Below are 24015 nucleotides of genomic sequence, written 5' to 3'. Positions count from 1 at the left end.
ATCCAATATCTGAGATTTTTAGGCACTTTCTCTGCCACTAGTAACTGTGTTGACAGGTTTTTTTTTGGTTTGGGGTTTTTTCCCCCATGGAGAGAGAGTTCAAAACCAAAGAGAGAACAGTTAACACAAAAAAAAAGCAGCAAAAAAAAAAAAAAAAAAAAAAAGATTCTTCTTTATGAGGTGAAAATTACAACATGCTTACAAATTAATCTGTCCACCCACCCAGAGCAGAGCCACAGGCAAAGCTGAGGGTGCACAGCTATCCCTCAGATTTCTTGCAACAAAAGTTAAAAAAATAGGGGTGGAGCTGAGGGGGGCAAGGTAAGATATGATGGACACTGTAAAAGAAGTGAAGGTTGCTCAAGGCTGCAAACAAATATTTTTTGGTCAGCAAAATCAAGTGCTGCCAGAGAATTACCCAGGATTAGAGCTGCATGAGCAACAGAGAATAGTACGACACAGTTGCTAACATGACATAATGGACCCAAGACCAAGGGAAATGCTGATGCAGCTTTCCCATTACTGTTGCAAAAGCATTTTTACCATTGAAACATGAAAAATGCAGCAGGAACGGGTCATTTAGTTAGAAGACAAACTCTGGAGCAGTGAGAGTCTTTCGTACTCTGTTGTGGTGTCTTAAAGGTTTTATAGCACTCAGTCCTGCCCTTCTGCAGTGATAGGACACAGGGACATCAAAGTTTTTCCTGAGCTGCAAACCCATGGGCTATTCTTAATTGCACTGACATGGCATCAACCTGCATGTATAGCAAGGGCTACTTCAAAAGAAATCCTCTCATCATACATTTCTTCAAATTTCAGACTGAATTGTAAACCACACAGTCATCTGTGCAGAGCCTCTTGCAGGTGTCCTTGCCCCCACTCTCTCCAGAGCACCCCACAAAGACTTGGTGACTGCAACTGGAAATTACAGCTCCACATGAGATAAAAGACTTTTTGTAAGCGTTTTTGGGTGAAGAATTGTTTGATCTTTCACTTCCTAGAGAGTTTTTTTCTTAAAACACTTCACTCCTGAGGCTCAGCTCCTCTACCAGGGACACAATTTGCTTATAAAAACATCTCTCTCATGACTGATGTCAGGCAGAGACAAATTTGAATCTGACCTAATCTTGTCAATGATGATTAATCCCGTGTTAGCTTCCATGAAAAAAAAAAATCCACATCTGATTGCTTTTATCGATTACATTAGAGAATTAATGGATGAAGAGCAGAAGGCGTTTTCCCTTTGGAAATCAGTAAATCAGTTTGACACCTTGTCACATGAAATCTCACTCATAAAGCAAATACAAAATAACCTGAATTAGGAGCATTATCACACAGACCCTAGGCTGGCTGAAGATGTACAGTCACAGCAAATGGAAACTGACTGGTCTTTTCCCAAAGCCTTAGAACAAACCACTCCAAAGGCAGCATTGATTGTGACTGTCACAGGAAGCTCAGGACAGACCAAGCCTGACAAAATGTGTGGGATCTGCACAGCCAGCATGAGAGTTTGCCAAAGGATAACCCAGTAGTGCCCTAAACTTTCACACCCTCCATGGTCAGAGATTATAAGAGCCCTTCTTGATGCAGCTTAATCAGATCTGACCCTCTTCACCTGGGCTGCTTTACTTTCAAACCTCACTGTGAAACAGACTGACACATTTGTTGAGCCCAAAGATGTTGAAGATGGGCTAAGCATGGATGTGGAGAAAATAACTCATTTAGACTGGTGTCTGAAGAATAACCAAATCAAAGGCTGAGTGAGCTGGAACGACTCTCCTTGATGGACACAGATATGCTGCTACTTTTTTCAAGTTATGTTGCTAAGAAAAAAAAAAAAAACAGTACTCAATTACCATTTTTCTTTGGTTATTAGATGAGATCATTTTTATTTTTCATCCCTCTTCAATTATCAGAGGCTTCTAAGAAAATGAGGTTTATGTAATCACAGTATTTGTGTGTTCTGGCCTCATGCCCAATAACTTGTAAATTTATCGGTCACTCAAAGCAAGAGGGGAAGAAGTCTTGAATCGTGGAGTTCCAGAGAATCCAGTGATTATGCACAAGTCTGGAGGAGACCAGACTTTACTTACCCCTAAGTGATGGAATTACCAGTTTTGAAAGCTACATCATCACAGTCTTTTAAGTAATGCTATAATTTCACAGAATGCATCTCTCTACCATTCCTACTAAATAGAAATGCAACACTATATGACCTGATCTTAAATAACAGAGAGCAGCCTTCAAACTATACTAAAACTGTAAACGAGTACATTTTGGAGTTAAACTTAATTTTTCCTTTTTTCTACCTAAACATTTTCTGGTGGAAACCTGGAGAGGTTGGGAGCTCCCACACCGCATGCTGTTTTGTAAGCATGAAACAACCTCTTGCATTGTAATTACAAGCACAGAATGAAGTAAGATAACTACAAACATGGAAAAAAACAGGAAACTTTACCACCCAGCAAATATGTGGATTTGCACTAGTAATGCCACACGGATCCAGATGCAACGGGTGGCTGGATAGCATGGATCATGCTGCAGCACAGACCCAAAAGCACAAGAATATTGCAGCAAGGTCCTCAGGGACTCTGTCCTTCTCTGCAGAACACTCTGCAGTATCTTTTACAAGACCTGTTCTTAATGTAAAAGATCATGAGAATTTCCTCTAGGAACTGTCCTCTTGAAATGCAAGATTGTCTTTGGCCCGCTGACTTCACTCTCTGCCATGCAGTGAGAGCTTCTGAAGCTGCTAAGCTGGCAGGGACCATATATCCACTTATCAGTCCTCTTCTCCCTCAAATTAGCATTAAAAGGGCAGGAAAAGACAGTTCAATGCAAGTCAAGTCTGCACAAGGCAAGGAAGCATGGTAAAGACAAATGCCAGCATGCCAGATACTTTGCAGATGGACGTATTGTTCCTCCGAGGAAGGCTGCCAAACATCACAAACATGGGGTCACTTCACTGTAGCTGTCATTGTCTGATAAATTAGGGCCCTTTCACTTGAAAGTATTTCCTTTTCTTTAGGCAGATAGCAAGTACAGGTGCTCAACCATTAAGGTTACATATAGCCCATGGTATTTTATGTTTAAAGATTATTTCCACAGGTAGCCAGAGGATAAGCAGTTACCAAAAATCTTTTGACTAAATATGCTGCCTTTTTTTTTCCCCCTCCAAATGAAAATTTACCAAATACAGTTAAAACTGTGTAGAATCCAAACCAAAGTTTCTGAAAAGCACACTCTGAGAAGATGAAACAGCACCTTGAACATAAATACTGATTTTCTTGTTTGACAGAAGACATTTCAGGTGAAACATAAAAAACTATGTCAGGTCCGTATACAGATGGCACCTCTCAGCCCTAGGCATCTTTCCCAGGGTGGATATTGGGAGTTAACAGTTAGTCCTCAGCAGAAAAGGCAAATAACATAATTTAGTAGAGTCTATACAGTATAGGCTTGAGACAAAAATCATATCCCACCCCACTCCCTCTCCCTTCTTTTTTTAAATTAACATATTTAAAAATGTTTTTTTCAAATAATGTATTCCTTATTGAAACATCTCTTTATTTTAACACCAAGTCTATTTTAATAGAACAGGGCTAGAAGACTACAGGATTAAGTAAAAATGGCTAAATGCACATGTTAAAGGAGAATTATTTCTGAAATAAGGTATTACTAGCATGTATGAAAGCTTTATTACTGAGTTATGCAACAAAGACATCTGTATCAAACTTTTGTCATAGTCCCTCAGCCATATAGCATATAGATTTATAGATTTCTGACTTTTTTTTTTTCCCCCCTAATGCTAGTCATAGAAAAAAGGACATTGCACTTGTGGATGTAACTGTGAAAACTTTGTGGTTGCTGACAAGTTGCCTGGGACAATCCTGTGGTTGCCTAAATATACCAATGCCCTGGTTCCACTGCTGTGGAAATTATCATTCATGGTTTTACCCTCTCTTGAACAAAGTTTCTGTGACCCCTCTTTTCCTATTACCAGTCTTCCAGACACCGTGTCACTTCCAGTTTATTGCCAGGATATAAAAGAGCACAGCCAAAGAACTCAGATAATTACTTTAGCTTCCTATGCAATTTAAGATCATTTCAAATGTGCCCACCTTCCTTTAAAAGTCTTCTGCTTTTCAGCCCTCTTCAAAGACAGCCTCTGTTTCCTTCCCTCCCCCATGACATGCACTTTCTATTTTTCCACAGACATTTTCACCATACATTAGATTCTTCCCTTTCCTAGACACAGCCTCTGTTATCACTGGTAAAATTGTTCAGTCTGCAGCTCCCTGCACTTGTCACAGCCTTTCACTGGACCCCCTCTTTATGAAGATCAGACATATGAACTCCTGCATTTGTTTACAACTTCTAGCTGCTAACAAGATGTTATAGTTTGTGAAAAAAATTGCTGGCAACTCTGCTTCAGTACCTTTGTCCTTGTAAATCATCTAGTGAAATGCCATTTTGCATGTAACACCCAGAAGAAAATAAAGTTACTTTCCAGCTAGCTCCTGTTTTCATGATTTACACCAAGCATTACACTTCTGTAAATCTTTATCCCAGCTTAAAAACTTCGTGTTTCAAATGATGTGCGTAAAAAACCAAAATTAATTAATTCTGATACTACTTCCCCTTAACAGCTTCTGAAACATTTCAATGCATTATGGATCAGTTTTTCCACCTCCAGCGATCAAAGCATCTGTGATTCACTGCACAAAGCCTCTCATGCCACCACCACCCTACCAAAAAAAATTCAAAACATTTTAGCACAAGAATAGGGAAGGCAAAAGCATTTCCTTTGACAGTTCATTCACTCAGTTCCATCTTTTATTCTGGTGATTTGCAGAGGTTGGAATGGATATAGTACTCCTGCACTCAAAGCTGAAAATAGAAAAACATAATTCAAAACTGAAAGTGACTGGTTAATTCTAGTTTTTTAACAAACCCACAATTAAAGATATAAATCCTATCTTTAAGTCTTGAAGAACTTCTGCCTTGAAGGACTTTCACAGGGATTACAACACAACCTCAAGAGGTCTATAGAGTGAGCAACATGCAAAATACGTGGTTTTCATGGTAAACTGGCTTAAACACATTACATCCTCTGTAAACATTAATACAAATTTAAAACCATGTTTGCAGCTGTATAATTCTAGTACTTAGTACTAATACTAAATACTCTAGTACTCCCTATCTGCCAGAACAAAAAAAAAAAAATCCTGGGGAGAAATTCAACTTTGCCAGGTGCCAGTGGTGTCTGCAAGTTTTCTGCACACTGAGGATATCTAAACATGTAGGTGAATGTACATAGGCACAAACTGGTTCAATACACCCCTAGAGTATCAGCTGCAGCTGAAGGACAAGATGCTGTGCTTCAGTGAATAAATAAAACCTCCAAGAAATAAAACTGCTACCAACACTTGTGGCAGGCAGAAAAAAAGCAGATTCTTTCTGAGAATGACCGAGTAAAAAACTTTGTAATTTTATGCCTTTCATACTAACAGAGTAATTTCATAAAAGTCTTCTCTAACCATAAATTTTAGAGCACCTCAAATCATTAAATTCTTTAATTAACTTTGTCTAATGATGAATCAGAGGCCTTTTTAAAAGAGTGCCCAATACATCACTAGAAGAAGCTAATGATGGCAAATGCCTTTGAAGCTTTGACAATCAGAAGACAACTTTTTCAGGTTGCAATTAATACTGTTCATCAAGAAATTTCTCTTACTTTAATATGTTAATTTACCTGTGTTACAGATTATCTGAAATCTTTTTAAGTGCCTGCTGCTGATTTCAGTTGAGGGCAGTGCAATTTGAATGCAGAAGAATCAAGACCATGTTCTTATCAACTTGAACACAAGGCCCTAAATCCCACAAAATTTCCTTTAGGACACATGTTGACTTCTTTAAGCCTGTACCTCTGCAGTGTGCAAAAGGACAGCAGTAGCACAAGCACATATTTGTCATACAAAAATGATCAGTTCATATCATTGTCTGCCAAAGCACCTTTCGTAACAAGGCACCCTATTCAGAGATTTAATTTTTGCAGACATTTGTATGCCAAATTAAAAAAAAAAACAACTCTATGATGCTGGGTTTAATGAGGTACTTTGTTATTCTCTGTAATAAAAATTAAACGAGAGAGACAGAATTCTTCAGCTTAATTGCCACATCTGTTATTAGGCACTTTACTTTGATTGACTGGAGTGTATGTGTCAGGGACTGTGCCAGAAAACAGGCAAACTTTGTAAAGTAGACTTATAACTTATAGCCCAACTGGCACTAGCAGCATCTCTGTTACAGCTTCTGCTGCCTCTCAGTTAAAACTACAGGAACGTTGGCCTTGGTTCAGTCATTCATTAAAAATTAAAGTAAGGATTGCAAATTGGGCCTCCTTTTTTCTTTTTTTTTTCCTTTCTTAAAGATAAATTAAACCAGTTCTTATTTTCAGAAGGAAGAGCAGAGGTTACCTGAATGTGTCATCTCTCATTAATGGATGAAAGCAACCCAGAATTTGGAAATTGCACCACATGAAATTTCACATTCAGTGGTGCACCTGCTGCCTTATTTTGCCAGCAGATGAGCAAAGGGCTGAGGGGATAGTGACAAACAGCACAGCATTTGCAAAGGGACTGGACAATCACAGTGAGGGAAGAGCAAAAATGGAACGGCACTCTCCTCTGATCTGCATGGAGACTCAGGATGAAACCTGAGCACAGGAACTGCCTCTCTGAAATCCACAGATCATGACACCTGGTGAAAATCCCAGCTATCTTGAGCTGCCCAGTAACTGGTTTTATGACCAGCTGATTTTCTTTTTGCTCTAGAACCCAAACTCTTAGCATCTACTGTCCTGACACAGCAAAATGACCCTTTCTCCCTCAGCTAACGTTTTTCTCCAATTTCACACAGGCTTCCTACCAAGAGCACAGAAATGTATGTTGCTATTGTAAGCATGAAGACAGACAGGCCAGCTGCAGTATTGCTGAAAACTACTTTTCGTCCACTTCATCCAATAAGGAGCAAGGGATTATTTGACCTTCCTTACCAATTTTCTACACTGCTCCAGAGAGTGCAAAGAAAGGTAAAAGTATGTGTGGAAGAGCAACAAAAACTACACCAATACCACAGCATCCACTCCTGAAAGGCAGAAGGATGCTTCTGTGCTGGAAGCTGAAGTTAAGCTGACCACCATGGCCTGGACAAGCAACGGGCACTCTGCCTGACCCAACCTGTCAGCTGCCCACTGAACTAATCCATGTATAAATCTTTCTTCTCTCTGGAGGGCAGATTGGGACACTCTGATTCTCCCCCTCCAGGAGAGCAAGTGACTGTTTTTTGGAAGGAATCTGCCCCAATGGGTGAGACAAGCCAGGGCAGATGCTCTTTGTCAACGTTTGAAGGTTTTTGTTGCACTCTTAGGAGTTCAAGGCTGCTCCATGCCACATGGAGGTACAGAAAGTTTCCACATGGCACTCTACTTTGAGATCTCTTTTCTTTTGCAAATATCTGTTTTCCCTCAACCTAGGGAATGCAGCAAAAAATAGCACTCACTTCTGCACATTTATTTAAGAGACATATTATGTAATAATCTCACATACAGTATTTTAGTTGACATAATTCCCTATAAGATCTACAACACTTCTTCTAACACTAGCCTTTCATTCTCGAGGCTACTCTTAATAACCACACTGTACATGGAAAATATTCAGCTCCAGTCTGTCTAAGTGTTTAATCTTGTTTCACAAAACAAGTCAACAGCAGGGCTGAAAACAGAATTTAGGTCTGTTAGTCTCCATTTTCAACCCACGCCCGGGATCCAAGCCTCCAGTTTGATATCCTGCCATGATGGCAATGACATGAGCATCATTCTTATGGTACTAACCAGGTGTAGCAAATAATGAAATACAGACTTCTGGGTCCTTAACATTTACAAAGGAACCACCACACCCAATGTCACGACTGAGAGAATTTTTTTTACAGATTTGGGTCAGCTCTGAAGAGGCCAATAATGCCCTCTCGTCAGTCTGGTTTTTTGATTGTTTTTCCCACTGGTGTTCTTGTTGGAAACAGCAATGAAGAAAAAATACACACATATGCCTAAGAGAAAACATCCGTGTACTAAAGCTTTGCTATTTCCCTGAAGATAGGCCATGAAACACAAAGCAGGGTCATTTTCAAAAGTCTATTGAGAGACTCCCACAAGAGAAGAAGATAAAAGTTTAAAGTGTGTATCCAGAAGGCAGGCTCCAGAAACATTACTCAGTGGCACCAGACATTTTTGGAGTGACTGCAATGAATTTCTAATTAATTCCAAAAAAAACCCTTGTGCAGACCAAGAGGCAGCAGTAGCAACCTCAGGGTTTCTTCACAACTTGTCTCATTGCTAGATGAGAAAGGGTATTTCCTCCCTGCATCCCCACACCACTTCAGCAAACAAGCCAAACAAAAATCTCTTTTCTGAAGTTGATACACTACAAAATATGCACAGAAAGTTTAGCAATCTGCAAAAGCACAAAAAAAAAAATCTTCTCTTGCATATTAGTGGTGCAGACCAGAACCCCAAACCACTGCATCCTTTGAGGTTCACTTACCATGAATGCATATCCTGGCTGTCATTATTCATACATAATGCAAATTGGCATGAACTAGTGTTCAGCAAGAAAGAATGGAGCATTTCAAAAAAGTGCATTAAAGTTGCAGAAGAACAATATTGTTCCAGAGATGAGATTAAGTCTCACAGCTCCCTGAAATGGGTTATGGAGATTGAAAACTCTACTGACAAGCAGTGGGGATACTTAAAACAAGGAAGCTTTTCTCTTGCTGCGTTTTTGTTTTACTCTTTCAACAACTACTCACCCCATCTTCCTATTCAATAATTAAAAATGCACTCTTTTGTGGGTTCAGAGATTAAACAAGTTCCCTGGAAGTAGTGATTTTTTTTCTTCAGGACCATCTTCTCTTTTAAAGTGACAGAGGCCTGTGCATACCTGCACAGCAGAACCTGCAATGTGAACTGCCTTTCATCCAAACCAATCCCAAAGCAGAAAGAATACCATATGCACTCTCAGCACTCTCAGAACTGCTGGCAGTTCCACCTTTTTCTAAAAGAAAATTTAATTATCTATTAAAAGAGGCCAGTTGTTCTGGCTTTGGTGGAGGTAGCTTTGGTATATTTGGATGACACAGATGTGTGCATCCTCACAGATCCTAAAATGCACAATGGGTCTGGCATCATGAACTTCACCTCAGCTACTCTGATCTCACTTGAGTGACTTCTGCTTTACTCAATGCAAGTAAGAAAACAGAACTCTCAGCTTCTCAACAGTTATGCCTTTTATTTTAAAAGAAATTAAATTAGCTAAAATTAATTTATTAAAAAAAATACCCCAAACAGAAATGACCTACTTTGCAGACTGATAAAATCTTCATGAACCCTACCCCTCAATTTAAAATACACATTTCAATCTCTCTGGCAGGTACCCTTCAGAAACAGTTGTTATCTGCAATATCAGTCTGGTGGGGGGGGGGGGGGCGAAAAAAAAAGAAGACGAAGGGGAAAAAAAAAAAAGATTAAAAGATCAAGTTACTCTTCACTTCCAAACAAGCCCGGCCACAGCTGTACATCAGCTTCCGAGCAACTGCTCTACAAACACACAACAGGGCTTCTGTCTTCCCACAGGGTTTGCTCGGGTCACCAGCATGTGGCACGGATTAAAAAGGCAGGAAAGCTCCGTTACGGAGCAAGCAGAGCCACGAGTTAAACAGGGGAGCTGCTGGTAAATATCCTGTCTGGTGCTCCGTCCCGAGGGGGCTCCTCCAGATCCGGAGGAGCCCACACACATCTCTGGAAAAAGGGGCCCAAATCATCATTCTGCTTTCATACTTTCACTGTCTAAGCAGGAGGAAGTTGGGAAGGAAGAAGACCAGAGATTTAAGTGGGGTTTCCACAGGGAAGAAGAGGATATGAAAGAGGCAGCCTCAGATTTTTGGTGGTGACAGAGTGATGGATTCAGGCAGCCTGTGCAGATTGTGAAATTTTTCTTATGGTAGGAACACAGTAAAAAAGGAAAAGTGACATACAGCAGTAGTCAGGGAATAAGGCCAAACCTCTTTGCAGGGTGTGATCACCAGTAACTCTGGCCATCATCAAGTGCCGCCTCCCCTGTGATGGATGCGCTGGAGAAGTCAATCCATCCCTAAAGGTTGCAAAGGCAAACAAGTTGTTTTTAAACAAATACCTTTCTAATTGAAGAGCTCTCCACTCCAGCTGCTGTATCCTATTTACTGAGTAGATTTCCAGCCCTTGCTGCCTTTGGGACCAAGACTGCCACAGCTAACAACTCATCAGGGTCATTTCTTCATGTATCAAGTGCTCTTGAACCCTTTGAAGAGGGTTTATAAGACACCAAACAGATGCTTTCGACAAACACACATTGTCATCATTTGTGCTTATGTTCCAGTGATCATGAGATGTGTGTATTGACAGACCAATGTGGTCCAAAATTTTGTAAACACTTCAGAGGAAACAAAAACTTAGCTACACATGCCCAAAAGCACACAGAAGGAAGCAATTGAACAAAGAAGCAAAGGAAGTGGAAGATCCACTTGGCCTGCTAGCATACTCCATCTTATTCCCACTATGTCTGCTCTCAATGCTATGTTACATGTTTTTTGCTGATTACTGACAGCAGCTTCCAAAAAAACAAACAAACCAGTTATGTCATTTTGTACTTAAAACTTAACCAGGCCTTGGCATGCACACACACAAACACACATGTCCTTTTATTTTTTTTTTTTTTTTTTTTTTTTTTGCTGCACACACACAAACACACATGTCCTTTTATTTTTTTTTTTTTTTTTAACATGCAAGTGCTTCCAGTGTGTTCACATTCTCAGGGTGATCAAGCCTGGTCTGACTATTGGCTTTTGGAGGATCTGATGCCAGTCAGCCGTGCATAATGGCCTCTTTGTCTCACTGTCACATGAGCAGCATTGTGTTACAATCATTGTCACTCTGGGCTCAAACTGCAAGGCATGCTTTCACACAAAACACTCACTTTGGGGGCTCCTTTTGGCAGAGCCCTGCCATCGAAACTCTTTTGCTGCTCTTAGTTAATCAGCCCAGCACTGCTGAAACTTTAAAAGTCAGGATTCAAAAGCTCTCATCCAAATCAACCGATTATGGAGCTTCTCTTTGGGCCACATGAAGAGCAGGGCAAGTAATGTAACATAGCCATCATTTATCTACATCACTTTAAATCACATTTCCTAAACCCTACGACAGCAGAGAATTGTGCTCCAAATAAAAGTGGGGGATGGGGGAAAAAAAAAAATCACAAGTCCAAGCTATCCCCACCTTGAGTATTTGTCTGCAACATCAAATCAAAACATTTCCACAGGACAAAGACAAGTAACTTGCCAAGTGACAGTATTATTTTACTACTTGCTCTGTAAATCTTTTAAATTCACCAAGAACACCCAACACTTCCCCTGCCAAAAAAATATTCTGAAAAATAGATAGACAAGACTTCTGTATAGGAGAAACTTCAAAAGTTGCTTTAAACATGCTGAACTCATTGAAACCCTGTACGAATGTCTCTGTTTTCATTAATGAAAAGTAGTCTCACAGGGCTGAGACCAAACCATATTAAGAAAAACATCCTCCTGCCCATACATTCCCTGGAATAACTTTTGTCTCATACTACTCTTCAAATACAGCACTCCTCACTCTGAAGAGGACTTACAGGACTTACCCCTAAATAAACAGGCACTGTGTGGGAAGAATTAATGACATAATGCCTATGATGTGCAGAAAACTTTGGGAAGCAGTGGCTTCTTCCCAAAAGAAATGGGGTTGTGCATGGAACAGCAAACTACCAGCTCATGTACCATCTTCTGTCCAGTTCATTCTTCTTTCCTTTGCAGTCCATCAAAGTAATGTAACTTCTTCTGAACCCTGCTTTGGTGTTCCACCCTGGTACTTCTCATAAACATGCCAGGTGCCCTAAACACATATTACCCTCCTCTGGATCATTTTTCTTTATTAAGCAGCTGGAGCCAGCCTTCCTCCTTCTCTACACCTCCTTCTCCACTGCTGCTTTGAGCAGACCCTTCCAGCTGAGCACTGCCCCAGAGAAACACCACCACGATGGGTCATGGCCACCCTGACTCTTGTCTGGACAATTCTACCCAGACCATAAATCCCTGCTGGTCCCCTCTTGTCCAGCCTGACAAATTCACCCTCTGCATCATCCTAAGGTCATGACTTCTCTGAGATGCCCCTTGCCTTTCATGGTCTCTTCCCATGCCCAGCATTTCCAGTACTTTACAAGACCTTGACTCTTTGTTTGATGAGGCCTTGGTTCCGGCCATCATTGACAATATACTGGTGTTATAGTGAAATAGTTCTTCACTGTCTTCTATTTGAAGACTCTCATCTAAAAAAGAGCTATTATTAATTCCTTTAAATGTATTAATTTCCGTTGACTTTTGGTGAAAAATAACATGACTTCAGCTTGACACCTGTCTTCATTATTTCATTGTCTTCATTGTCTCTTCTTACTTCTTCTTCCCTTTTGTCTTGGGTGTAGACTATAAAAGGAAAGATAATTTTTTGCTATTGTTCTTGTGCTGTTGCACATGTCCTGTGCCTGCAGTGGTGGACACTAGAGCCATAGAAGCTGCAGCTCTTTGTGCCAGTGATCCTAAGTCCAAAATGACACACTAATATGAAGTCTTTATGTTTCTTTGAAAAAATAATTCTGCACACACTTGCACCTCTGTGTGTTCAACAAAAATTATCTGGTAGGCTGAAAAGGCTGTTCTTTTACAGCAACAGAATAATTATTATATTTCTTTCCCGAGGTCACACAGCAAGTCAATGTCAAAGTTAAAATTATGTTTTCTGCTGTATGTTTTCATTGTCTTGCACATCAAAAGAGCTCAGAATTGGTATCTCACTGCTGACTATAGGCTAATTTCTTTGACAATCAGATACAAAACACTGATAAAACTGGAAGAGATGGCTGTCCACATTTAATACAAACTTAACGTGTACATCCAAAGGCATGAACCACAAATCCTTACACAGGCAAAACATCAATTATAGACCAGATAGTTTGAATGGGTTAATTAACATGAATGCTGACACAATCAATAAAGCTATTCCAGTAAAGCAAATCCCACCCCAGAATATTTCTCCTAGTTTTCTGACAGATGGCTTTAGATGATACATACTCTCTTCACAAGTAAAAAAACAAAAAAACCCAACATTTGGAATATGAAGACACAGATTTTTCTCACAGATGAAAAAATACTGCACTTATATCTACGTTTATGCTATGCTGACTGGAGCATATGAAGTCAGTACTAATTACTGACAAACTAATCTGTTAGTATTAAAAATCAGGATCAAATTCCTGGCAGTGAGTCAGTAACATAACTACTGCATACTGAAATCTGATTCCACTGGGATCATTCATCAAGGAAGACACCACTTAACAGGAGTAAGGATATTAAGAACTTTGTCATTTCACTACACCATTCCTGTCCATACCTAAAGAAACAGTATTAATCTACACTGTGCTCCATTAAAATAATTTTTTTTAAAAAAAGGAACACATCCATCTTACAGTACTATCTACATAACTTTGGGTTTTTTAAACCAACACATCTTTGGTTAGACTAAAACTGTGGCATGTACACAAAGAAGCTGGTTTTACCTTCCTCAAAAGCCACTTGCTTTCCCTAACAAGAAATGAAAATGCCTAGACAAGAAAAAGCAACATACAGAAACCATGCAAAACTCCTGCCAAGTAATCTGAATATAAATTCAAGGGATCCTTACCAGCTGCAGTCAAAAGCCCACTCCAAACTCTGCTAGATGTTAATCAAACTTAAGTATGGTAATGCACAGTTCCTGTTCTTTGCATAGATGAATTAATTGCTTTTGTTAACTGCACTTGCTTCCTTGATGGGGGGTGGTGCATGTACCCGTACAGCTGAGCAGCTGATTATGGAAAACATGGTTATGCAAGTCATCAAAGGACCGTTCACTTGGTTAAACCCTTCTGCTCACCTCAGAACAGCTCATTTAACACTGTAATCCCTGGACAGATCCTCCAGGCGCCCACTCCCACCCTATCAGTCGAATTCAAAATGATGGCATTGGCTATCACAGTTCTAAGTAGACATCTAAGTGATAAAATTTATATATGAAGGGCTAAGGCATCTTCTCCTAATGCAAGGGTAATACAGATTTCATCTGTGGGAGCTGAAACCTGGCATGCACAGCCCTGCCCTGGAGAGCTGTGCCACGTCTGGACCATTTTACCACCAGATAATAGGAACTGATACATCAGAAAAGGATAACTGTTTCCAGGGAAATTAAGTAGACATAGCTGAATTCACACAGGTCACTGAGCTGCCTGCAGTTTAGAAATTTTTTTTGCCAGATATGGACTATAATCAGTAAGCAAGAACACGGATTTCATAGCCTGTCCTGTGAACTGCTCTGTCAGAGACTTGTAACACTCCCGACTTTCAACCACACACCAAGGAACCACACACAAAGCAACAGCATCTCCACAGCATATTAACAATCATTACTAATATGATGCCACTGATTCACCCCCTGAGGGAGCAACACATGCTTAAATTTGATTGTATGACAAGGCCACATGGTTTGCTCTGTAAGAAAATTTAAATAAAGTTTATTACATAAGATGCCATATATTGATGCTGCACAGGTGCATGAGTTACATAGGCAAACAAGTAGAAACCTGGTCCTAAATTAGAGTTTGTCCAGTTTATTAAAAATCTGGAGCACACCTGCCCCACTGGTTTTTCTGATTTGAGATGGGAAATCAAACTAAACATGCTAATACTGCTTCATTTGCAGGGCCAGTAACTAGCAAGCAACAGTTATTTGGCTAAATTCTGTCTCCAGCTCAGATGGTTGCACCCCACTTGAAGAAGAACACACATGCCTAATTACATATGCTTTCCTCCAAGTATTGTACTGTTGGGCACAAATACCATTTAGGGATGTTGACAAGGCAACTGAAGCCAGCTTTCAGTTTCAGTCTCACATCAGACATGCTGCTCAATCAAAGAATCTAAGACTTTTCAGCAAAGGTCTGCAGCTTATCTGCTGAGAAACAAATGCTACTCTCCAGACTTGTCTTTTTAGATTTTTTTCCTTTGTTCTTCCAAGATGCTGGAATAAAACATTTTTCCTATATAGAGTCATTATGTTAATCAGCTTTCTAAAACACTGCTGCCAAAGCTCAGTTACCAACTTGATAAAATAAGCTATGAAGCATCTTCTATACCAAAGACACATTCCAAGTGAGGTTTTAAACTTGCTCTATAGTGAGAAACTGGTACTTTGGAAAAACTTCAGAGCTGTATGTGATTCTAGGAGATGCATGCTGACTTTGACTACGTTTCAGTACTCAATGACTGGCAGCAACATTTAAGTAATTAATAACATTACTGAAAGTTGTCCATTCCCAGCTCATTCTAGGAAAAGCAGCTGCGTATTTCTCCTAATTGATTTGTGCCTACATTTCCAGATTGAACCTACTCCTTGGCTGAAAGACAAAATAGGAAATGTTTACGCTACTACTACTGTCGCCAAAAGAAAATCTGTGCAGGATACCACACAACTGAGAATTTCTCTAGGCAGCTTCTGCTGAGGGACATATGCTGGAACGAAATCACGGTATTAAACAGATGTGCATTTTCATGTGCGGGTCACGCTAATTTACATCTATACACAAGCATCCCTCTATTCCAGTGTGTACGCTCACTTCACTCTCTGCTCAGGACTGCCAAACGCCTTCCATGAAAACGAAGGATACCCTTTAAAAACAGGCACTTTGCAGAAAATAAATAAATAAATAAACAAACAGAAGTACTCTGAGAAGAATCTGATCCGATTTGCAGAAAATAAATAAATAAATAAGCAGAAGTACTCTGAGAAGAATCTGATCCGACTCGCCCGGGCTCGGGACCGCAGGAAAGCTCCCGCATCCCGCACCACTATCCCGGTCACCGCGCACGAAAGCGGGGACAAACACGCCTGGATGCTCTGCAAAGGCGGAGGTACCGCGGGCAGCCCCGCATCCCACCCGCTCCCTGGAGGATGCTTCTGCCGAGGGCAAACCCCGCTCCGGGAGGGAGCCATGCCGCCTCACCCCCGCTTCCTCCCCGAGGCTGCCGCACCCGGCACCTGCGGTAGGGCACGGCACGGGACGGCACGGGACGGGACGGGACGGGACGGGACGGGACGGGACGGGACGGGACGGGACGGGACGGGACGGGAGGGGTCTGGTCAGTGCCTACCTGTCCCGCGGGCGCCCTCCCCGTCCGACCGGCCGCCGGGAGCCGCCGCCGGGAGCCGCCGCTGCCGCCGGGACTTGAGCGAGGGCGGTGTGAGCGGCGGGGCCGGCGGGGATCAGCCCCTCCTCCGCCTGCCCCGGACCGCCCCCGGGCAGCCCCACTGACATTTTTAACCGCTTACCCGCGTTCCCTGCGCCACTCTTGCTCGGTGCGCGGTCGGGGTGTGATCGTGCGTTCCCTCAGTGCCGGACTTGTCGCCTTTCGCTCACTTGCGGGCTAAGTGCGAGCTACATAGGGATCTTAGAGGTCATTCTGTTCGGCCTAGTGAATGATAGGTACCTACCCAGCAGATGATTGAGAAGAGAAATCGTCTTTTCAAACGACTGAACGCTTAGGACCTGCAATGAGGGGCTGATCCTCAGCCCCCTCAGGAGACGCATTTTTACAGAACAGGAGACGTCATGTGCTCCTCTCCGGAGCTGCTGCGGAGAGGAAGGGCATGGTGACTTTTGCACCTCAGTATATTCAAGAATATTGAAGATTTTTACTCTGCAAGAAGCATTGCTTCTTGCTTTACTTTATTTTTTTCCATATTTGAGCATAGCTGCAGAGGCGTTTATAGGGTCGCTGCTTGGCTCAGTCTTGGCCAGCGGCGGGCCTGTCCTGGAGCCGGCGCCATTGGTTCTGCGGGACAGGGAGGAACATTCCAGCAATTTCCCAGAGAAACTGAGAAGTTAAACTAGACCTCACGCTGCCAAACCCGACTATGCCACCCCATACAGCTTTTCCCCCATGCCCATGAAGCGTGGGGCTGCTGAGGGTGGTGTCCCCTAGGCACTGTGGGGTTCCTGGGAGCCGGGCTTGCCCCAGCCCGAGCTGTGGGGAGGCCGAGTGCCCGCGCGTGTGGGCGCTGCCGCCGGGCTATGAGCGCCCGCTGTGCGGGTGCCTGGGCGCGGCTGCCGCTCGCTCGCCTTCCCCGGCCCCTTCGGGCTGGGTGGGCGCTGCTCGCAGCGGCACGAGAAGGAGAAGCAGCGGCGCTGCCGCCTGAGGAGGCACAGGCGGGAATCGGAGATGGCCTTGAAGCCCTCAGGCGGGCCTGCACAAGGGGGACCCCGGCAGTGGGAGTCGGTCCCCATGGCGGGAGGCCACAAGGGTGCAGGGGTGCCTGGCAGGAACTGGCGCTATCCATGGCTGGTGCTGGGGGTGAGGTGCTGGATGCTCCTTTCTGGTGACAAGTTGAGAATCAACGAGCTGAGCCTGCAGCAGCTCTTAGGAGCTTATCTGAGGCACAATAAGCTGATGTTGTGTCAAGGGAGACCATGGCAGCTGTACCATAGAGATGTGGGGACACCAAGTGGCCGGAGGGACTGCATGGGTTTGGGATAGCTGTGGGGGTCAGTTGGCCCTGAAGTCCTCCGTTTGATGGGATTGTAGGGACACAGGGATGTTGAGCAAAGTGTTTTGAAGCAGGTTGTAGGTCCCATCCGGGTGTAAAGGGGTTGTGGGTCTCCAAGATTTCTTGCATGGTTGGGGAGCTTTTCTTGAGGCCAGATGTCGTTAGGGACCGTGAGTCCCAGGGCAGCCTGGTAAGTCCAATGGCCATGAGATGAGACCTGACCCCCAAGTGCGTGTTTGCAGATCAAGCGGTGACTGCTGCATCCCCAGTCTCCCATTTCTATCCTGAGATAACTCTGACCCTTGTATAGCATTGCTGTTTTAAATGATTCAGACACCAAGTGAGAATAAGTTAAAAAAGTTTTACTCAGAAAAAAAAAGTCTGCAAAGCAAAAGGGACAGTAGTGGGAGGGTGACTGAACACCAGAGGTTTGTCCAGAAAATGGTTGTTTCACCTTTTATAACCGTGGTTTTGCATCAGCCTTTAAGGCTTTAATTAAAATGCATTGGTTTGTATGGCAGTCAGCATTGTTGATGTGTGTTGCATTGTGATTTTATTACCTTTATTTCAGTTTGTAATGGTTTCATCTGTGTATCCCCATTCTCTCCCAAAGATGGTTTACCCCAAGTTGATTCTCTCCTGTCAGTCCTCTCTACTCCCCCCCTACCACCCCCAATTTTCTGCTGAATTCATTCCCCAGTCTCATCCCTGGGCCTCTGTCAGTCACTTGGTCCCCCATACACTCTTTCCAGAACCTTCCATCAAGGATGTCGAGTGATTGGTCAGAGGTCAGGGCCCTCTCTCAAGGTTCTTCCCAATTTGTGTCTCCTCCTATCTATCTTGCCCTTTTCCACACCCTCAGTTCTTCCCATTGGTGGTTGTATGAATCCCTTCCTTGTTTCCACCCCCGTTTAAAAGTTGTTGCAAGAGGTCAGTCTGCGCTGTTTGCCCCGGTGACTCTGGGGTATGGGGCTCCTCTTGGAGCTCCCAGTAAACCTTGGATTAAACCCCCTGAAGAGTCAACTCCTTCCTCCTCCATCATCATCTGCCAGCACCTTTTCTGACTTAGGGCTCACAACCCTAGCCACCCTCCTGTACCTCCTGCGCACAGGAGAGTGTCCCCTGCTGTCTGTCGTGTCAGGTCTGGTCAGGAGTGACTAGACAGTCACAAAGAGGACACGGTGACCGGTGTGCCTCCTGCCCCCCCACATTTGAAGGGTCCTCCCTCTCCTTTGAGGACCTCCACCTCTATTTGCTGTGTCCGTGGCCCCACTGTAACTGGCAGCTCTTCCATGTTTGGGTGTTCCCTTTTCTTTGTGCTCACCAGGCCCATTTTGGGTTCAGCATCAGAGCAGTGTGTGAGTCTAGCCTGGAGCAAAGCACTGAGCAGCTTCGTGCTGCATCCTTGCTGGCTCAGTGCTGTTTCTGGCTTGGGGATCTGTGTGGTGATTCTTTCAGACCATCGGGCGCTGGTGGGTGTCAGAGATGGGTTTGTGGGTTTTTGTGGGTTTGGAGGTGGGAGACGAGTTGCAGGTTGGTTGGCTGCTGCTACATTTGGGTAAGATGTCAGGGTTTGTGGGTGTTTCTCTGTGTATCAGACGTAAAGTCAGTCAAGTGGGGTCGGTGCACCTCCTATGTGGGACCAGTGGGTCCAGACTGGGCTGTGGGCACCTGCTGGGGCATCTATGGCTGCCTTGCTGTGCCCTAAGCATGGCAGGGACAGAGCAAGGTTGTGGGATGATCCTGCACGGACACTTGCCCAGCTCTGCAGAGGGACTTCATGCCTCTGACACTGGCTTTGTTCCTCTCTTTGCGTCCCAAGTTTGTGTGAGGTATTGGTGGGGGGGAGGATGTTGGTATTTGTGGGTGCACAGCCATGAAGAACAAGCTCTGAGTCCACGCATCCTGCCTGGTGAGTTCCTATGGCACTCCCTGAAGCTTTTTGTCGAGAAGGAGCCAGGCGCACCAGGCGTGCTTGGGCTGTGCAGTGGCAGTGCCCCATCCCTGCCCCAGTCCAGAGCTGTGGGGTGGCCACGCAGCCCCGAGCGTGCTGCTGAGGGGCTGCTGTGGTGTCTCCAGCGCTGCTTCATTTGCTGCAAGATGCGGGTACCCTCACCTGCAGGATGAGCGGGTGGGGCGGCAGCTGCTGCTGCCCTGCAGCTTGCAGGTTGTGGGTGCTCTGCTGGTGAAAGGCGCTGGGGGTCCCTGAGATTTCTTGCAGGGCTGGGAGCTCTTGTCAGGACAGACAGTAACCGCAGGACACGATGCAGCCTGCTGACCCCAGTGGCTCTGAGATGGAGACCTTGCCTCCAAGTCCCCATTTGGAGATGAAGTGTTGAGAAGTGCTGCATCCCCAAGAATGGGCAGCAGCTGGTGCCAGAGGTCATGTGTGACCTGCAGGTCGGAGGGGATGTGTCCTTGGTGGGGCCCTGGATGGTCAGAGTGGTAGTTGAGATAGAGACGTAGCAGAAAGGGAGATGCAGCTGGAGATGGAGACTGGATGTACAAAAAGGGAGACTCAACAGGAGTAAAGATTTTGTTTCAAGCCTGGTATAGATGTGGTGTGGAACAATGGTGTGGAATGACAGCATGAATTATGGCAGCCCGATTCTACAGCAAAGCTCCCGCTCTTCCAACGTCCTTTGCACCCTTCCTGGCTGCCTCCAGCATTGTGTGATTGCTGACCCACACCTAAAAGCTGTTCAAGCTCTCATCCACCACAATCACACTGTCCGCCAACTGCAGCAAAGGCCTACAGCTCCTTAGCTCTGTGAGAGTGAGTTATGCCTCACCGTTGACACAAAGCTGCCCTCAAGGGCACAGCAAGGCACCTGTAGATGCTTTAACATGGATGTCTAAAAGGGAATGGAGTATCATTTTCTTGTACACACCTTCAGATATTAGAAATGACAGTAAAAGTGATCTCAGGTCCTATGGACAAGCATGAGATGTCTTCATAGTGCTACGTCCTTTGTTACTTTCCTTTTGAGGCTGTCCTTGGGTCTGGGGTCTTCAAAGAGGCAAGAGCAGTTGTTGGTTGCTGTAAAGTTCTTTATTGCTTGAATACATCAGTGTCACGGGAAGGGAAAGAGTTCTAAATATTAAAAGTCCATGCTAAAAACTTTCTGGCATGGAGCAACAGCTGCTCTCTGGCATAGAGTCCCTGGCATCGAGTCCTAGGTTCTGTGCAGGAGCACCAGCAGCAGCAGTTGTTCCCTGGCAAAGTGTCCGATGTTCCGAGCTGCAGCAGCAGGAACCACAGCCACAGCCTTACCTTCTTTTTTCTTCTTTCCTTCTTCTTTCTTTATTCCTTCTTTCACGACAAACACCTCAATACAGGGTGTTTTAATTCATAAAACACCCAGTCTGCTAAAAGCATGATTCTAAAACATTCTTTTTAAACCAGTTTAAACCAAGTTCTAATGTGCAAGAGTAGTATGAAGGTACTGTCAGTTCTTACCTAAAAAACTACATGTATGGTATTGGTCAATGCTGACATTGACCATTACAGAAAAGCAGCTTTTCACTTGCTTCATTTCCACAGCTGGCAGAAAATGCAGAGTAATTTTGGAATGGAGATAAATGTTCTTGCACTTATTACCTAGCAGTGTAATTTTTGCTGAACTTCTGCATCTCAAGGAGTAGATTGCACTCTGATTCTCTAACCAAACTCTGTATTTGTGGAATTTTGCAGTTCCCATATAACTGGCAGTTTTATACAGACTAAAGGGAGACAAATAGTTTGTGCCAAGGCTCTTACAAGCTATAGAACACAGGACTCGTGGTAAGACTTAAAGCCAACCTCTACCACCTCAACTATTGTGAAAAACCCTCCTGTGCCTCCTGGGCAGTGCTCCTGCTTGCTGGCAGAAACTATCTCTACCACCTGACAACTCTATGACAGTTTGCATGTCTCACATTATACTTGGTTCTTCCTCAACCTGAATTGCACCATTTCAGGTGTCTAGAAAATAAAAAAGCCACAAAAGCAGTAATTAAACTGCTAGACTTAAAAATCCAGATCTGGACCTCACTGATGAGCTTCCCTGGAAGAGATGTTTGAAGTGGGCAAACTCATGGTGGCCAAAGTGCATGAACTGTTAAACAACTTAGAAATTGCAACAAGTTACAAGAAATACAAACGTGTTCCACCCTTCCACAAAAAAAGCACTCCATTCCCTATTACACCTACCTGGCTCCAAATGCTGCCCTGCCAGCTGCACTGGGAATCATCAGAGATCCCTCATGTGTTTAGCTCAAAGTTTAAATATAACATCCTTTAGCATTTAAAAGGGTGGGGGATTTAATCAACCCCCCTCAAGGATTTAGTGCTTTCTTTCTTACTTTTTCAAAAGATAATTGGGGTTTGGTATTACTTCTTGCATTTTGAATTCAGCTTAAACACTTAAGGGGATGTTCTTCCAATTTAACACAACTGGTGTGTATTAGCAGCTGCATTTTCTGGCAGAGCTGAAAGTCTGAAAGACTGGAAATGCCTGCCAGGCTAGAAAAGCAGAAATAGGAAATACTGCCACATTGCTTCCACCATAATTCAGTAACCTGAAGTTCAGTTAGATGCCACAGGTTATTGGCTGTCACAGCTTTGCTTTGTCTCAGAGCTCATGGAAATAGGATTGCAGCGAAAACGTGGAAATGGTGCTGGAACTCTGAGGTGTTGCCAGATGTGCCTGTGCTTAGCACAGCTGTCCTCTGCTGCTGTTCACATTAGTACCTAAGGGGAGAAAAAACTATAAGGCAATTATATTTACAGCTATGCATTCTTGATAACAAAATCACTGAGCTCTTGGGGGCAATAGATCAGGCACAGAGTGTGTGTCTGGACTCAACAGGTCAATATTAATTTATAACTTTATTTATTACCGTGGGGGTTTGTTTATTTATTTCACCCTGTATTTTTTTCCAGTTATGTATTACGTTCACATCACTCTGGAAACTAGGCTATCACCTTTGCTTTCTCCCACATAATAAAGCAGAAATGACTCATTATTTTTACACTGAAGCATCTGAAGAATGCAGAAGCTGATGTGGTGCCCTACAGATCCACAACCAGAAAAGATAAAATAAAACAGAATGGAAACACTTGCCTGGTACTTTTTTGTGTATTTGTGTATATGCTGTCTCAGGAAGGACTGCAGCCACTCCAGGTGCTGTAATGCATAAAAGTACACACAACAATCAAAATTCATGGAAACCATTTAGAGGCAAAGGAGACTCTTTGAGTGGTTCCTCCAGGTGAAAGGAGTCAAGGCTGTTATGTAGAAAATACCAGTTGTTCCTCTCCAAGGCTGCAGTAAGCAAATCTAACAGGAAATAACATCAACCTGTACACCTCTGTGTCGATTTTTAGCTTTGGGTGCTGCACTGGCAGCCAGATTTTGTGCTGAAACTGCTCTCCTCTGTGTTTGCTCTGCCCTGTTCAGAGGCTCTGGATTAAAGCAGAAGTATGGCTTCCAAAATACACTCTAAAGCAGACATTCCTGTCTTATTGAGAAGTCTAGGTGAAAAAAAAAAAGATATTTAAGAGGAAGAGTTCTTGTTTTGAAAGACATTTCTTAGTGTTTTTACAGCAAAAGGATTCTTTTACAGCTTTAGTCTTTGTTCTCTGCAAAAGTCTAGGAACAGAATATTACTATTGGTAAATACATTAATTAGATATTATTAGATACTAATTTTTATTACATAAATATAATAACCACTGTTATAGTGAAGCAGAGATATCTGTAGATAAAATTATGTTAAGCAGCTATATACATTTATTTATTCATTTCTGTAGACTTCTGCTGAGTAAAATTCCTGAGGAGTCATTTTTCAAATTAGGACAAAAATTTTCCAAGCTGCCAGAGTTTGAGGAGTTTTATTCTCCTCATTCAGAAAAGGAGGGGATAAAGGGGGATTTTTTTCGTTTCCAAAAATAAAAAGTGCTTTTGCTTAAAATGTTTCTGTGTTTTACCTAACCTGAGTTTCTCATGAAAGATCAATCTCTCACTATTAGCTTTCCTCAAACTGAATGTCCAGGCTTGGATGTGAGCTGCTTTCCACAGATTACAATTAGTTTTCTTCCAGTTATAATGCATATAACTCCTAATACCAGTATATATTTTTACAAACAAACTGGTGAATTTGTGGCACTTTACCTACCTCAGTATTTTTTTCCGTGGAATAACATGTTTTAAAAAAAAAAAAATAACCCAGATTATGAAGGAATAAAAAGCAACACTTCTTCAGGAAATTTTCAGACAGAA

General features: G+C 43.1%; 1 protein-coding gene across 3 annotated transcripts in view; it reads right to left on the bottom strand.

Moving 5' to 3' along the window:
- MEGF10 (multiple EGF like domains 10) overlaps positions 1-16476 on the bottom strand; it is an 87376-nt gene extending 70900 nt beyond the window's left edge. For 2 of the 3 annotated variants that reach the window (XR_009490332.1, XM_059873929.1), the window contains exon 1: positions 16360-16476. The gene's annotated coding sequence lies outside the window, so the exon portion shown is untranslated. Of the gene's footprint in view, positions 1-10119; positions 10207-16359 lie in introns of those variants that run through there. The other variant, XM_059873930.1, reaches the window with a different exon arrangement.
- Positions 16477-24015: the final 7539 nt, after the last annotated feature.

The sequence above is a fragment of the Haemorhous mexicanus genome, chromosome Z, assembly GCF_027477595.1.
Source record: "Haemorhous mexicanus isolate bHaeMex1 chromosome Z, bHaeMex1.pri, whole genome shotgun sequence".
Lineage (NCBI taxonomy): Eukaryota > Metazoa > Chordata > Aves > Passeriformes > Fringillidae > Haemorhous > Haemorhous mexicanus.
This window is presented reverse-complemented; position numbering and strand designations above follow the sequence as displayed.